We start from the raw sequence: 16,986 nt of genomic DNA on the forward strand, positions 1-16,986 counted from the left end.
GTTCCTCTAAAAATTAAACCTAGCGTATAATGTAGCAATCTCACGGTATTGTGTTTTGTCCTTAAAATTTCTAACAGAGTATATATTCTGTTAAGTGTTCTTAAAGCAAAATAATGATAATAGTAAAGGGGGTGGGAGAAAACTTTGGTAGATGATGGATATGTTTATGGCCTCGATGGTGGTGATGGTCTCATGGGTGGACACTTATGTTCAAATTCATCAAGTTGTATACGGAAAAGTATGACATCATTACCGATTCTTCTGCACCTTAAAACACAACATGTCCTCATCCAGAAGATGAATATTGACTACGTCTGGGGACAGACGTTAGTTAGACTTATCGTGGTGATTATTTCACGATACATGCAAATCATTATATTGTACAAATGAAACTAATATAAAGTATATGTCAATTATACCTCAATTAACAAGCGCACACATCATACAAGACTATTTGAACATTGTAAACAAGTTCAGTGAATCCCTGAAACTATCCTATCCCCAAATGTCACAGGAAGCAAGGAGGATGAAGTAAGATGGAAAGATGTTGTGCAAAGCTGCATGCAAATTAAAATCCTTTAAGTTGCGTTCAGCTGCTGTCACTGCCAACCAAGACAAGCATGGACGGTCCTTGGTGAGTCAGCTTCCGGTCAGCTCTTCCCCAAGGCCCGGCAGTCATGTGCCCCTCCCCTAGTGGGTCACTCTGCTCTGTCCTCCAAAGTGGCCAGCAGGAAACCCTGGTAAGATTCTGGATGACAGCCGCTTTCTATCCTAGATACTCACGTTTTAACAGACACTCGAGACGAAATGCCAAGACTTAAAAGCCTAAGTGTCTATTTGTGTAGTGTAGGGTAGAAGGGAAACCATAGGAGGTCTTTGCAGCATCTCTCAACTCATAATGCAAACATAGCCCTGTCTTCAGAAGGACCGTCCTTGGTCTTTGGTGCAGAGTAGGGCATGTCGCAGGTGGCATGAAGGACAGGTTGTAGCAGCACTATCCTCACTCCAACAGAACTATCTCACTGGACATGACCCCGTGGGTCTCCAAAATAAGTTACTGAACATCAAGAAAAAAAACTTTCTTGAGAGGGGCAATTTTACCGATCAAGGGAAAACTTCTGAATTTTCGCATCTTATAACAAATAAATGATATGTCCTCTTCTATCCTAATGAGGTAGCATGGGTACTTCCATAATAAATACTTTTCATTTTCAGTTCAAACATGCTCAGCTGCTTTCAAAAACCAAAAAACCAAAACAGAAACCCAGGCATGTAAAATTAAGTGTTTTAACTTGATAAAGTACTAACACAGCAGTGGCTTCTAAGGGAAGAGCTTTCAAACGAAATGATCATTTTTGGTAATGACCGTAGAAGATGGTGCTATCGCTGTGAAAGGATGGAACCAATCCAGAACGAGCCAGCTTTTGATTAATGACAACGGAATTGAATCAGATGCCAGAAATACTCACTTGGAAATCAAAGTCCCATCATCATCCCTGGAAGCATTTCTGGAACTTTCCCTTTGGACACAAATTTTTGTCTTCCAAAGGAGCAGACATAATACAGAGCAAATAGCAGACAGAGGAAGATGAGTCCCAGTTTGCCAGGCACCAAAAGGGAATTAGTGCCCCTGAGTCACATCTCTAGGAGCCCCACTGGGTGAGGGCTTTCACCAGGACCACACATGTCCACTCAGCAAGGGGAGTCCTCAGGGATGTTCACCTTACTCCCCAGCCCATCGAAACTGAAACAAGACAACCCAGAGAGAGAGAGAGAGAGAGAGAGAGCACATGTTAAATTCAATGAGTTGGGGGGCCAGCCCCACGGCCGCGTGGTGGAGTTTCCGTGCCCCGCTTCAGCAGCCCAGGGTTGGGATCCTGGGCAGGGACATGGCACGGCTCATCAGGCCATGCTGAGAGGGCATCCCACATGGCACAACCAGAAGGTCCTACAACTAGGATACACAACTATGAACTGGGGAGGGGAGGTTGGGGAGAAGAAGAAGGGGAAGAAGAAGAAAAAGATTGGCAACAGATGTTGGTTCAGGCGCCAATCTGGAAAAGAAACAAAAAAAATCAAATGAATTGCTCACGTAGGGCACGCAAAGCGTCTAACTGTGAGGTGAAACAATGGAAAAACAAACTTACTGGCCTCCTGGCAGGAACCTTGTTCTTTAATGAGCACAGGCCTCGTGCTTCACTGTCTCATCCCCTGGGAGGATGCTGTTTGGTGCGATAGAGGATGAACTTTCCCTGCAGAGGTAAACATGCATTTGTTCTTATAAAATCAGGATTCTGCTCTCTACTTTCATATCTCAGTTCTCAAATATCCACTGTGATTATAATCATTTTACTATTATTTGAGACAATTTCAAAGGTTACACAATATGCAATGAAAAGAATGTCCTAATTTGTTCCACAGTGGCCTGAAGGGAAAGTCACCAGACAACAGGCGGGGAGGGAAGGCTTACTTCAGCAGCAGTTTGAACAAAGGGATCTCGGAGGACCTGACGTTTTGAACTGAAACGGAGTATAGAGTAGGAATACGTGTGTGGATCCTGGGGCGGAGATGAAGGGTGACTGCTCAGTGTGCTGGCAGCAGCAGTGCTTGTTCTGTCAGGTGGTTCTCAGAGTTTGCGTTAAACATCACTCCCTGGATGTCAACTGTAGTCATCAGACGAGATCGGAGACCGAGAGGTGAAGGGGTGTCTAGTTGGCGAGGGGGAGTTAACAGCTTCCGTTGGAAATATGTTTGCTTAAGGTGCCTATAACATACACCTGTAGCATTATAGCTCAGAAATAAGATCTGGACGTGGTTTTTAGACATCGTCATCATAGAGATAACAGTGGAAGGCATTCAAAGAATAGAAGAAATGCACAAGAGTACTGAGACAACGTAGGGTCAATGGAGAGAATAGGGCTCACATTGAGTCCTGAGCTTTCGCAATAGTGCTGTGTGAGAAGGACCCTGTGAAGGACACCAGGGAGTGTGAGCTGGTTCACAGGCAGTCAGGAGCCTGAGATGTCGAGAAACCGAGGACAGGGAATCATTCCAAAAGACAATCGTGGCCCAGTTCTGCGTTTGTTCCAAGTAATAGAAAGATGCAGAAACACTCTTTGGATTTAATTATGGGGAGATAGCTGTGATATTATCAAGATTGATTAATACACAGACCATTGGTGATTCAGTAAGTCTGAAGTGTGGGGGAGTGAGGAGATGGTAATTCCATGAACACTGATCTTTCAGGTTCATTGTGAAGGGGAAGGAAGACATGGGGCGAGAACTAGACAGAAATGGGTTCAGGAGAGGCTGTTGTTTCAATAATGAAGAGATTGAATGAGTGAAAGGAATTCGATGGGGGAGGGGAGGGGAGGTTGCTAGTAGAGAATATGACATTTGGACTCAATAATAAAACTTCTCTAGAGAGGAGGAAGAAGGGAGACAATTAGGCTAAACCAAGGATCAAGATGAATTTTCAATGGAATCAGGAGAGGAGTCATTGATGGTTAAGAATGGTGGGATATTTGTAGACTTTGTGGCAGTGAGCTCAAGTATTTCTTGTAATGATCTAATTCATCAACATAGTAGGAGATGACCCCCTTGGTGGAAAGTGAGAGGAAAGGTAAGAAGTTTTTAGATTCGAAAGGCTCGGTGAAGGTCTGAAATATTTATGAAGCATGGAAGGATGCATCAATTATCAAGGCACCGTAGGATGTAAAGGGAAGGAAAAGGAGGACATTACGCTTCTCTCCTGTCAGGATGTGTGTCTGCTGGCACAGCCTGAGCCAGCAGCTGGGACGGCTGCTCCGTGTCCTGAGAAAACAGGGTCTGAGGTGGAAACCTACACCGTGGAGCGGGCCGGGCAGTTCTTCAGGAGATGTGCAGTGACATGTGGAGAGCCCGCGCTGCTCAAATCACAGCCTAATTTGCTAATGACATCTGAATCCCCCAATACACAAACACACACTGTGGTAATGTCTGGTAACACCAGCTAAATTGACAGGAAAAATGTCACAGCTCAGTGTCATAAGTGGACACTGAGCATCCTGGCTGCTAGAGTATTTCGGGTCTTCGTTGTTGTCAATCTGGATGTTTCAGACATGCATCTCTCTTCTCACCACTGAGACTGTGCCTGTCGCCTCCTACTCAACCTCTGAGGCCCCACTGTGATGCAGTCGTCTTCCCTGACGCTTCCTCCTTGGCTGGTTCACTGTGTGCTCTCTGTGCTCCTGACGGTTTGCCCCTCTTTAGAGCTCTTTGCACGTGGACCCAGAGTTATTTCTTTACCCTGCATCTTTCTGGCTGGTTTGTGAGCAGGGTCTGTCTCTTATTCATCTTTGCAGCTCTGTTCTTCCACACAAGAATGCCAGCAGAAGTTGAGGGACATACCCTAAAGGGAAGACTTAGTGATTGTATTATTGGCGGTACTTTGATGTTTTGTTTTGATTTTGGTGAGGGTGCTAGAGGGTGGACTGCCAATCAGTGCAAGTCCCAATCACTCAGTGCTCAGCTTATTATTTTGACTTGAATTTTACTAATGAGTTTGTGTCATTTACTCAATGTACAACATGCTTGATTGGGCTAAATGAGGAGAATTCCATAACTCAGGACCTGCAGGGAGGCTGATGCATGCACAACAATCTGCAGTACTGTCCCCAAAGTGGGATTACACAAGTCTGGGCAAAGTCCTCGGAGGACCAGGAGAGGGGGCCCAAGGAGGATGTGGTTGAAAACCAGAACAGTGATGACATTGCTTCACATTTTGCTGCCTTGACACCCTCAGACCTCAGGGCTTTGCTGTCTATGATCATTCTCAGAGTGCTGGGAAGCCCGTTAGGTATCGCACTACTGCCGTCCCCACTACTGTAGATTTTGGTAGAGTGTTTACCTTGGCTTTAATTGTGTCTCTACAGAGCCAGCCACCTGGTGGTCTGCTCATGTCGGGTCACACTTGATATTTAGCCTTTTGTGGTCAGAGACAGCGCTGTCCTGTGTATTCATTCCTCTGGGGCCTAGAACACAGCAGGTGTCCAATCACTAGGTGGAAGGCATCCATCCTCACAGAGCCTTCAACTCTGTGCTTTGTAATTGTCGACTTTAACAGAAAGATTTGAAAGTACAGTGCTTCGCAGTAATTTTCTGATATTGTCAAGAAAGACTGTCCCATCAAGAATATGAAGCGTATCTTTATGAAGTGTCTTTACTTGAATGGGGATTAAGTTGGCTGCCCTGGAGACATTTTCCTGTCATTTCTGTTCGTCTACTTGCTAGTTGCATTGTATCTTTGATAAGTACTTTCTCAAGATATTGAGCAGTGTTTGCTAAATCTTGACTTCTGTTTCTTTTATAGATAGTCACTGATGATTTTCCCCCATTCCTCTTGGTCCAAAACTCTTTCATAAAGAACAGATTTGAGTATCTTCTTATTCACTGTGGAGGCTTTTGTGGTCATGATGTATATCTCATAGACTAGACCTCAGGGATATTATGCTTTTGATTAAAGATGAGTATTTATTATATTATTATGGTGTATGTAGGAGGAGAAACATTGAGAAGGAATGATGGTTTTCAGTTTCTCAGGTATGTATATATATATATATATATATATATATATATATATATAAACATATATATTGAAAATTTTGGGGGCCGGCCCAGTGGCGCAGTGGTTAAGTTTGCACGTTCTGCTTCTCGGCAGCCTGGGGTTTGCTGGTTTGGATCCCAGGTGCGGACATGGCACCGCTTGGCAAAAGCCATGCTGTGGTAGGCATCCCACGTATAAAGTAGAGGACGATAGGCACGGATGTTAGCTCAGAGCCAGTCTTCCTCAGCAAAAAGAGGAGGATTGGCAGTAGTTAGCTCAGGGCTAATCTTCCTCAAAAAAAAAGTTTCTTAATAATGAACGTGTTACTTTTTAACTCAGGATAAGATAAAATTTAAAAAAAGAAGCTTGTTTATGATATAAAGGTGGAGTTGAGAACTGGCATATAATGCAGGTAAGTCATACCCAATGGAATTTACTGCAGAGCCGTGTGTTTTCATCCCTCCATTGACAAGGTGGACATTCACGCGGGTCCAACTCAGGCTGAGTTTGCCTGGTGACCAGCTCTTTCTTCTGACCATCACCTCTGGGATGTGAGTTGTTGTCAGTGGCTCTGCTGTGGGCACCAGGGCCGGTCACAAGGTCTGCTGCAAGCCCAGGAGAGTCCCCCATGATCCTGCTCCAGGGCCAGAACATCAGCATACTGGTGACTCCATGTGGCTTTGTTTCCTGGGTGTATCTTGTAGGTAGCCTTGTAGACTCATCGGGTCATATTCTGGTCCCTGGAATCTATGACCACGTGGCTCCTCTTACTGAAGAGGAAAAAAAAAAAATGTACGAAGCCATTGACCTGGACCTAGAAGAATACCGGAATAGCAGCCAGGTTAAGAAATTTCTGTTTGACACCAAGGTATGATCACAAGCTGATGGATAATCTGAACAAAGAATGATGGTAACAAATATTTTCCCAAGGCTTAATTTACCGTGTCCTGTTTATCTGCACATCTTAGAACTGAAAGCAGATGTTAATTCCAGGGGGGACTTTCACTTTCAAGGCCACTTCCCTGTGGTCTAGATCAAGCAGACCTTTATCTGGGGTCCCACTGGCACCGGACTCAGGCACCTAACCGTGGAGCAATTGCTCATTTCACAGATGCGTTTTTCCAAATCAGTTTTCTGGACTCAATCCCAAGCCGGCCTGCAGCCGGTGAGCTGGGCTCCCTAATTGTTTAAAGATTGAGAATAGTCTGAGGTTATTCCAGCTCCATGACCCTAATTGTTCATTTTTCTAGACAAAACCAAGAGACTTAGGGGCTAATCTGTAGACTGCTACGTCACTGCTGCCTTGGTGTAATAAGCAGACCCAAAGCCGAAAGCGTTACTGGCAAATTTAGATTTTTTCCTTTTCCCTTCTCCTCCTCCTCCTCCTCCTCCTTTTTAAAACGCTTGCCTGCTAGGGTGTTTGCTAGCTATGGCTGGTTCCTGGGGGAACAGCCAAGAGAGGGAGAAGCATGCAGAAGAGAGTGATAGAGTTTATTATCATGAAGCGTAGCTCTTCCTCAGACTAGCTCTACAGCGGCCATAGCAAGATTGAAAACTGGCTCAAACATCTGCAGAGTTCTTTGAAGCCTTCTGAAAAATAAAATACATTTAGCACACAAATTATCATTGCAATGACTGGGATAGAAATTTATAACTGAACCCAAGTTTCTGAAAGGGCCCCTTTGCCATCTAGTAACTGCAAACTTCAGCGACGAGGGGCCCTCGCCAATGGGAGTGGCTTGGGCAGGCGAAGGCAGCAGAGATCTCGTGTCCTGAGGGGAAAGTCCACTTGTACTGTTTGTCCAGACATATCTAAGTGAGGCGATAATTAACTTGCCATTAACCGTGTCACAGATGTACAGAAATTGGTGATGCAAGCAATACAATTCAACTGAGTTTTAATTAAACATTCTTTCATATAATAAAATACTTTTATTTCAATTTAGGAGGAAATTCTAATGCACCTATGGCGATACCCATCTCTTTCTATTCACGGGATTGAGGGCGCCTTTGAGGAGCCTGGAGCTAAAACAGTCATAGCTGGCCGAGTTGTAGGAAAATTTTCAATCCGTCTAGTCCCTCACATGAATATGTCCGTGGTGGAAACACAGGTAACAAACGTGCATTGTTCTTCTGTCCAGCAGCGCCGTTCCTGAGAGCCACATGCCACACAGTAGTGAGCAACTCAGTTGTTAGCATTGAAGTATCACTTTTTTCCAATACAGAAGGGACTGGAACAAATGTCAAGAAACCAATAGGATTTTTGTTCAGTAAAAATCTCTTTCCTCAATTATATGCAATTACAGTCATCAGACAAATAACCATTTGGAGTTGGAGTGATGGGAAATTTTTGAAAACTAAATGGTGCATAAAAAGGCAAGATGGGTTTTACACACAGACGGAGAAGCTACTTGTCTACGGCTGGACTGAGCCGGAAAATCTTTACCCCCAGCGTTAGTTTGTCCATGATGTCTGAAATCAACCCCCTGAAAGCAGCCACCTTAATGAAAACGTTTGTGTCTGGAAGGAGGTGTGTGTCTGAAGTATCGACCTATCATCAGTGCACCTCAAGTTGCACAGAAGGTAGACTCTGAGGAAGGGAGCTCAAGGAATACCTCGGCGCCCTCTCTCCATCCACTGTCCGCGTTTATCGTCGTCTTAGCGCTAATTACATTCTCAAAGATCCTCCTTCCCCTCTGCGTCCCTCCGTTTTTTTTGTTTCCATCTTCCTTCCTCCTTCCCTTTCTGGATGGACTGTTCCTCCTCCTCACAGCACACACTTTACATGAGCGCAGGATGGTCTTCGTCTTGCTCACAGCTATGTCCCAGCACCTAGAACAGTTCCTGCCACGTGACAGGTGTGCCTTAAATGTTTGTCGAAGGGATGAATATTTCAGAGTATGGAGTTTTTCTCTGGTGGATCTCCATAATGGCAACCGGAATGGAGCCCAGGGGAGAGAGAAAGATGCTGTCAATGAGCCTCCTTCACAGCTTAGCGTGAAATTGCTCCCACTTTTTGGAAATTTCCAAGTGTGTAATGTTCCCAAAATATTCCTTAAGATACTGATGAGTCCAAAAAGAGGGATATTCAAACTGAGAAGTTCTACTTGTATTGTGTTTCATAATTACCTCAAACATTCATCATATTTGTATGACCCACAATATCATTCAAGGTTTCATAATTACCCAAATTCATAATAAGCCGACATTAACAGTGAGACACTGTGGTCGGGGAGGGGTGGGGACAGGAGGGGGGATTGGAGGGTCTCGGGAGGGGTGGGAGTGAGAGCAAGCATTCCTCACACTGGGCGCAGCTCTCCGTCCTGGAGACCCGGCTCACTCCGCGTCCTCCCTGTGGAAGAGCTGAGGGAAAATCAGAACGCTTGAATGCGTCAGCTTGGGATTCCAATCAGTTTCTTGATACAAGGCTATGAGAGCTACTCAAAATTTTCTCTTACAACTGAAAATGTTACCTTTAGGTAAAGCAGCATCTTGAATATATATTTTCCAAAAGAAATCGTTCCAACCAGATGGTTGTTTCTATGGCACTAGGACTACACCCACGGATCGCAAATGTTAAAGATAATCAGTATCTTGCAGCAAAAAGAGCCATCAAAACAGGTTAGACTTATGCTATTTTGATTGCTGGTCTACACTGGGAACAAGGGGTGGTACCCCGTAGGGCTGTAGATAAAGCAGACACTTTTAAAACTTCACTGTGGACTCTCCTTTTATATGGGCCGCATTACTGATGGTAAACGGTGTGGTTCAGGGCTCTTTACACACACCGTCTCATGAATCCTCCCAACAGCCTTCCCCGGGGTGCAGATTAAGGCGCGAGGAGATTAAATAATTTGCTGGAGGGCACTCAGCTAGAAGTAGCAAAGCCGGGGTTCAAACTCACGTTCTGGAGACCTGAATTTGGGGGAAAATGATGGACTTGGAAACCTCCCAACCCTCCTTCTGCAAAACTCATGGAAATATTGGCCGATACATAAAAACTTTTAAAAGCACAGCTGAACTTGCACGAAAGTAAAGGAAGTCCTCTGGGGTTAAAAATGAAGAAGCTAAACTGTGGTGGAGCGAGCAAGCTGGCACCGCGCTGCCCTGTGGGGACTTGCTCTTCCCGGTCACAGAGGTCTGGGTTTAATGGCCTCCAGACCTCCTTGGAGCACTAACTCTCTGCGTCTATGAGTACAAGGGACACAGACATCAAAAATTAGAGGACAAGTCCAACACCGAGAGCCCTACTTCTCTACACAATCATCCCCACTGCCCTCAATTGTAGCAGTATTTTACCAGTAAACTTTGGGGGTGAAGAAATGAGGAAGAAGAGTTAGGAAGTTAAATGGAATGCCAGCTGAAGAGAGATGTGTGATTGAAATGTCAAATTCAACAGTAAAGACACGAAGTACAGGAAAATGCAGGAATGCATAAGGCACCTTTTTGTCTGTCTGTGTGCTAAACCAGTCCTGCCAACAAAGGACAGTCGTCTGCCACATAATGAGTTTTTCGTCAACAACGGACTGCATGTATGACAGTGGTCCCATAAGATTAGCACCATATCACCTAGGCGTGTGGTAGGCTATACCACCTAGGTTTGTGTGAGTACACAACAGTTAAACCATCTAACAATTAAATCACCTAACGATGCATTTCTCAGAATGTATCCTGTCATTAAGCAATGCACGAGCGTACATCATCTTTATTCACATTCACACCTTGCTCTGTGGATCCAGAAGACACGGCATGTTCTCTTTTGTGTCTTCATTTATTTTTCATTCCCACTCCATCTCTGGCAACTTTCCCTATAGCCTAGAAGGTTTCAACTCATCTCTTTCTAAACCCCAGGATATCCATTAAAACTGTTTCCTGGGATACCTTGAAAGTTGAGTACAAACACTGCAACATTCAGGTGAAAGTTGAGTACAGCGATTTATTCATATGTTGGTTACAAAACACCAAAGAAATGTGTTCCTAATATTTAATAGTAGTGTTTCTAATACTTAATTCGTGAAGCAACCATAAAAGTAGGTAGGTACATCTTCTTGTGGTACTCTGGCCAAAAACACGTGACCTCTTCCAATCGTGAAAAAACGTCAGATAAACCCAAACTGAGGGACATTTTACAAAACAACTGATCAGTACTCTTCAGCAGGGTCAAGGTCATGAAAGACAAGGGAAGACTGAGAAACAGTCACAGACAAGAGGAGACTAAGGAGCAATGACAAAATGCAGTGTGGGATTCTGCATTGGATCCTGGTACAGCAGAAGGGAAAGAGTGAAATTCAAATAAAGTCTGAGTCTAGTTAATAATATTATCCAATGTTAATTTCCTATTCTTGATAATTGTACAATAGTTATGTAAGATGTTAACATTAGGGAAAGCAGAGTAAGGAATATATGAGAACTCTCTCTGTACTACTTTTGCAACTTTTCTGTAAGGCTAACGTTAGTTTAAAATATTATTTAAAAATATTTTTTAAAAGTAGATAATAGTAAGTAAGGCAACCACAGTTTTCTTCTTGACTCTATTGACTATTTTAGAATATAAATTGCATGGTATCAAGACGCTTACTTATCCCAGCCACCAAATTTCATGGTGGGAAAAAAAAAAAAAAGAAAGAAAGATAAAGTGAACACGACATTTGCGGAGATCACTGGGGGTAGTCTTCTCATTAATTTATTCAATGCCTTCTTTTCCTGTGTTTCAGTGTTTGGAACAGAACCAGATATGATCCGGGATGGATCAACCATACCAATTGCCAATATATTCCAGGATGTCATCCAAAAGAGTGTGCTGATGCTCCCGCTGGGCACTGTGGACGATGGAGAGCACGCGCAGAAGGAGAAAATCAACAGTGAGCAGGTTCTTGAGGGGGCTGATCTCTCAGTGTGCAAACCACAGGGTGTCCACATCAGTAACCTTCCGACATGCTGCGTATTTTAGATTGAATTTGTGTCATCAAATCTTCCTGTTTAAATTGTAGACTACTTTTCCTCCATTATTTGAATGGAAATAACAGTTTCTCTTTATTTCTTCTTTTGTTAGGTGGAACTACATAGAGGGATCCCAATTATTTGCTGCCTTTTTCCTAGAGATGGCTAAGCTGCATTAACAATGACGGGAACCTTCCAGCTTACATCTGAGCTGCTGACATATCCCCTCTCTCACATCCCTGGACAGCAATAGAATCTAAATATCCAGAGAATTTCTGTCCAGTAAATAATATTTTCCCTCTTTAATACGTCTTTGGACATTTGGACCAGTAATAAACTATTTTAAAGGTAGAGACACCGGAAATGGCTTAATGTCTCTGTTGCACACCTCTCTAAAGTCACAGCTACCTTCAACAACTTGATTTCCCCAAGTCTGGCCGCAGTAGTCCCCGGACTGGACTCATTCTGCCCTTCCAGCACAAGGATGGTTCTTCGATTAGACTTCTCTTGCCATTTGATTGGTGGAATTGCTCTAGTTTGCTGTGTCCTGAGGTGCTCAGGACACATAATCATTCATCCACTGACTGTCAGTACTTATGTCACCGTTGCTTTCACCACACATTCCTTTTATATTGTTAATAAAAACATTGGTCTACCCCACCGACTACCATGATTTCCCTGGGGGTTCATTTTCAGATGAGTTATTGAAGCGTGATACATATTAACTTCTTGCCTCCCCTTCACTTTTTCCTTTCTTGAAAAGTTTTGAAACAGAAATGACCAATATTCACACTCTTATGCCATTTGGGATTCCTTGTGAGAAGATGCGTCTATCTTTATTCTAAGCCTCTTTACCTTTGCTGTGAGTGACGCCAGCCCACCGCCCCTCCTGCATCCTGTTCTGTCTCACTACCCCATCGGTAGAGGCCACTCTCCCTCTGACACCTGCGCACATGGAAATTCACCACAGCAGAATCAGCCCTGATGGAATTTCTCTCACCCCGTTGGAATTTTACTCAGTGACTACATCTAAATAGTTCAAAGCTTTAAATAGCATCAATTTTAGACAGAGAACTGATCAACCTGACATCAGTAACACATCCCAAATTTGAAGCTGTCAGCTCAGGTTGCATTCATCAGTCATTTCAGTCGACCAGCTTGTTTGGCTCGATTGGATTGGATGGTGTAAACAAATAAACAAAAGCATGTAATTTTTCTACAGCTAAGTATAAGTAAACAAATCACTTCAGTCTTTATGAATTCACTATTTAAATAGCATTAATGGAGAAGAAGTTAAGGGTTTATTAAAAATGTTTCTCTTATGATTCCAAATAAAAACAAAGTGCCACACATTCCATCTCTTTGTGGGTGCTTGAAATGTCAGTTTTAAAGCTTGCTGCGTCATGTCTAAAACGGCTGGATCATGGGGCCAGCTTACCCTGCCTCTTGTCACAGAAACGGGACCCACCTGTGGCCTCAGCCTCGCTGAGGCATCCATAAGGAGCCACTTCTTCTCTGGTGCTGGACAACATCAAGTCCTCTTGGTTAAATATTCGCAGGTGTTTGGTACTCTTTACTATTTAAGCACAGTCCATGCTCGCCAGATTTGGTTGAATCTTGTGAGGTTTTCAGATTCCGTGGACCTACCTGATGTATTTGGCAGAGGTCCCAAGGACTAACTGTACACGAGGTTTCTGACGCCAATTTATATTTTAACAAGGGTGTTCATAGTAGTCAATTAACAAAAGTTGGTTGTAAAATAGAACCATTTCTGAGCAAGGGAACATCAGTTTTACCAAGTCACCAAATAAGAAGATGTATTTGCTGATCTTCATTCCTGCTGAATCTCTGAGACCTGCAGTGTCTTGGTCAATTATTCAGCTGCCACCAGGTGAGGAGAGGAGGAGGACGAATGAGGTCATTGAATCTAGGAGATTCCAACCCTGGGATGCCTGAGTCCAGAGCCGTGGTTTTCTGCCTCCCCGGGTCACGATGGGTCTCCCCAGCTCTCATTGATGGGTCCACGTTTTCTACCCAAACCCAAGCCATGTGGCTACCTGGGTCTTGCTGTGGTTTGGGAGCCAGATAGGAAGTATTTTCCAGACAGATTACATTCAGAGGGGTGACAGAAATCCGCCCAGTTATTAGCCACAAGACCAATTAACTAGTAATAAGAAGACAAAGAGGTTGGGGATAGAGAAATTTAAGTATTTGCTTTAAAAAATTTTACCAAAGAAGCATATGCACATGGATAAAGATGACCACCCAGTGATGACTCCAGGGATGGAGAGGGAGGAGGCGGCATCGCCCGGGGGTTACCCGCTCGGGGAGCCGCTGGAAGCGCCAGGTGGCCTTCCCGGTCAGACGCCGCCAGCCTCTCAGCCTGACGCGCGTCTCCCCTTCCTTAGATTGACTCCTTCGGCTTTCCGTTTTCCTCTTGGGGAGGGGTGGGCTTCCGGTTTCATCTCCGGAAGACGACGAGCCGGAGGAGTCAGTCCGAGGGGCCAGCAGGAGCGATTCCGTCGGCAAACGGGTAAGTTATTCTCTGGTCGGGCCGGGGGGGAGGTTTGGAGGCGGGGACCGTGCAGCGTCTGCGCGGGGCCTGGGGGCGGTGGCTTGAGGGCTCGGGCCGGGCAGCTGGGCGCCGGGAGTCCCGCCAGGGCCCTTCGCTCTTCCTCCCCCCTCCTCCCGCCGCCTCCGCCCCTCCCCGCTCGCCGGTCCCTCCGGACGCCGCCCAGACTCGCCCGACGCCCGCCCGCCGCCCGCGCGGCGTCGCAGCCGCCCTGCCCTCGCCGTCACCTGCTCGCTCCGCGAGCCGTGCTCCCGGGGACCCGGCGGGCCTCCGTTTCCCCGCGGGCCCGGGCTCTCGGCGCGGGAGCGGCGCCCCGGGCGCCCCACGCACCCCTGCACGCAGTCGGGGCGCTTCCGACCGCCTGGCTTCTCCGACTGGAACGCGGGCGCCCAGGCGGGGAGCTGCCCGGTGTCGGTTTCTAGTCCGGGCGGTGGTGTCCGTGGCTGCCCGCCCACTCCCTGTTTTCCCCAGCGCACCGATGCGCTGCTGCCACCCGCGCCTCCTTCGGTTGAGGATGCTGGTGCCCGAGAGCACCACGCCTGGAAGTGGACGGTCCTGGCCACTCAGGGTCCCGCTGCTCTCAGCAACTAGCGGGAGACCCCAGGCTGCCGCACGTCGCTGTTGGCAGCAGCGGGATCGTCCCTGGAGATACCCACCTCTTCCTAGTGGGCGAGCACGGCCTGAGGGTGCGTGCCCGCTTTCTGGAGCTTAGTCGGGGGGAGGTGGGTGCCAGGAGCTGCTGACCCCTGCGGTTGCGTTGAGTCTTGAATAGCCTGTTTATTGGGGTGGGGGGGTTCTGGACTAGGACATCTTGGCAGGGTTGGCATCTGTGGACACATATGTAGGATTATTTTCTAGGTAATCATAGCCCGAATGGTGATTGTGTCGGGACTTTACAGTCCGTGCCGGTGGAACTAGTTACAGTATGCACCTGGTTTGCGGTGAAGCGTTAGTCCAGATGCAACACTGCCTGGGGAAAGTCACTAACACGTATTGATTAGAACATCGTTAGGACAGCTCATTTGATGTATACTCTGTAGACTTCATGTAGCACGGCAGCCTTGTAGGGTCGGAATTACTATTCCCTTTTCACAAACTGAGACTAAAGTTAAACAGTTTGACGAAAGTTAAGATCAGGATTAGCGTCTCAAGTGTTTGTGACTCATTGTTTTTCAAGTTTGCTACATGTAAGGTTACTGACTCCTGCTGGCACGTGTGAAAAACACTGAGGCAAGGCTCTCTAGTAGCTGGTGTCTTCTTGCGTGACATGTAAGGCAGGTGTGATTATTACTGATAATACAGTGGCTCCTGGTGCCTTTTTTAAAAAACCTGTTTATTTTGGAATAATCTCAGATTTACAGAAAAGCTGTGAGATAGCACAGAGAGTTCCACTTGTATTCAGCAAAGCAGAGTGGCTCCACTTGAGCAAACTGCTTCATGCCAGTCACCATTCTAGGTGCTGGAGAGAGTAACACGCTGCCCTAGATGATTTCAAGGTCTGGTGGAAGAGACAGATCCATAAACAAGTATAGTGCCTTTTGCTCAGTGCTGAAGTGGAGAGAGGGGAGCACAGAGTAATTTATGTCTGACTGCCTGGGAAGGAGTGGCGCGAGCTTGCAGGATACAGCATTTGAGTTAGGTCTCAAGGATTAGTGGGTATTCACTTGATTGATGGGACATTTCTGCCCACATTCATGCTACCTAGGTTTGTGTTCGAAGAGAACTCTCTAACCTTTATAAAGCGGACTCTTCTTATTTGATTCTCCTCTGTCCGTCTTTCTCACATCTCCTCTGAGAGGTTTTTGTCATAGTTTCCACAGGCTGTGAGAAGAATCGCGGTTTATAAATCCATGACTAGGAGATGAAATTAAGCTGTGTTTCTTAGTAATGGAAGTATCTAGATCTGTACGTTTTAAAATTCTTTCTCTTTCATAGTTGCTGAGTACTTCAGTGGTCTGATCACACACATTCTTTATGCGAGGTTGGAGCACAGTTCTTCTGAACTGTGCCCACAGCAGAGGCGTATTTTGAGTGAGTGTGTTGGTCGTTGTGGGCTGCTCTAGGAAAACACCATAACCCCAGGTGGCTGAAACAACCGTCATTTACTTCTCCCAGTTCTGGAGGTTAAGTCCAAGATCAAGGTGCTGATTCCTGGTGAGGGCTCTTCCTTGCTTACAGCCAGCCACCTTCTTGCTGTGTCTTCACATGGCAGCGATGGAGAGAGAACTCTGGTCTCTCTTTCTCTTCTTCTAAAGACGCTGATCCCGTCTTGGAGACCCTACCGTTCTGACCTCATGTAAACCTAAGTACCTCTCAAAGACCTCATTTCCAACTACCATCACATTGGTGATTAGGGCTTCGGCATCAAAATTGTGTGTGTCTGTGTAGGGGGGGCGGGGTGCACAATTTAGTCTGTAGTAGGTGGGTTTCTTGGAATTTTTGTTATTATGAGGAATTGCTCCAAAATAGGCTTGATAGAGAACTAAATAGGAAACTGTAAAATTAGCATTTATATGGCTTTTGCTACAGCAAAGTAGTAAACACAATTTTATTTAAAATCAGAAGAAATTATTGTAGATACGTTAAGTCTGATTCAGAGGCTGGTGGATGCCAAGAAGAAATTTTAATTGTTTCATTTGGATGAAAGAGAGAAATACGTGGTGAAATACTGCAGTGGTGTTTTCACTTTTAGGCCTTATACAAATGAATGCTTTCATGGTTATCAAATTAGGGTGTAAGGACTGTGGTAGTGAGCTATTGCAGTTCCCTCACTGATCAGGAGGCTGAGCCCCACAGAAGCTGAGCGGCTAATGCATTGTAGAGGTGAGTGGCAGAGCAAGGATTGGAATCAGGCCTCCAGATTCACGGGGCCAGTCTTTCTGCTGTTCCA

General features: G+C 45.5%; 1 long non-coding RNA gene and 1 pseudogene across 1 annotated transcript; one reads left to right on the forward strand and one right to left on the reverse strand.

The window, feature by feature from the left end:
* Positions 1 to 1,165: 1,165 nt before the first annotated feature.
* On the reverse strand, positions 1,166 to 13,131 carry LOC123283978 (uncharacterized). The gene is made up of 3 exons (XR_011493031.1): positions 12,993 to 13,131; positions 2,148 to 2,252; positions 1,166 to 2,054 (listed from the first exon to the last, which is right to left on the reverse strand). It is a non-coding gene; the product is annotated as an uncharacterized lncRNA (long non-coding RNA).
* A 794-nt stretch (positions 13,132 to 13,925) lies between these two features.
* The window catches only part of LOC139039816 (large ribosomal subunit protein uL15m-like), a 64,741-nt pseudogene continuing 61,680 nt past the window's right edge, over positions 13,926 to 16,986 (forward strand).

Source organism: Equus asinus, chromosome 12, assembly GCF_041296235.1.
Source record: "Equus asinus isolate D_3611 breed Donkey chromosome 12, EquAss-T2T_v2, whole genome shotgun sequence".
Classification (NCBI taxonomy): domain Eukaryota; kingdom Metazoa; phylum Chordata; class Mammalia; order Perissodactyla; family Equidae; genus Equus; species Equus asinus.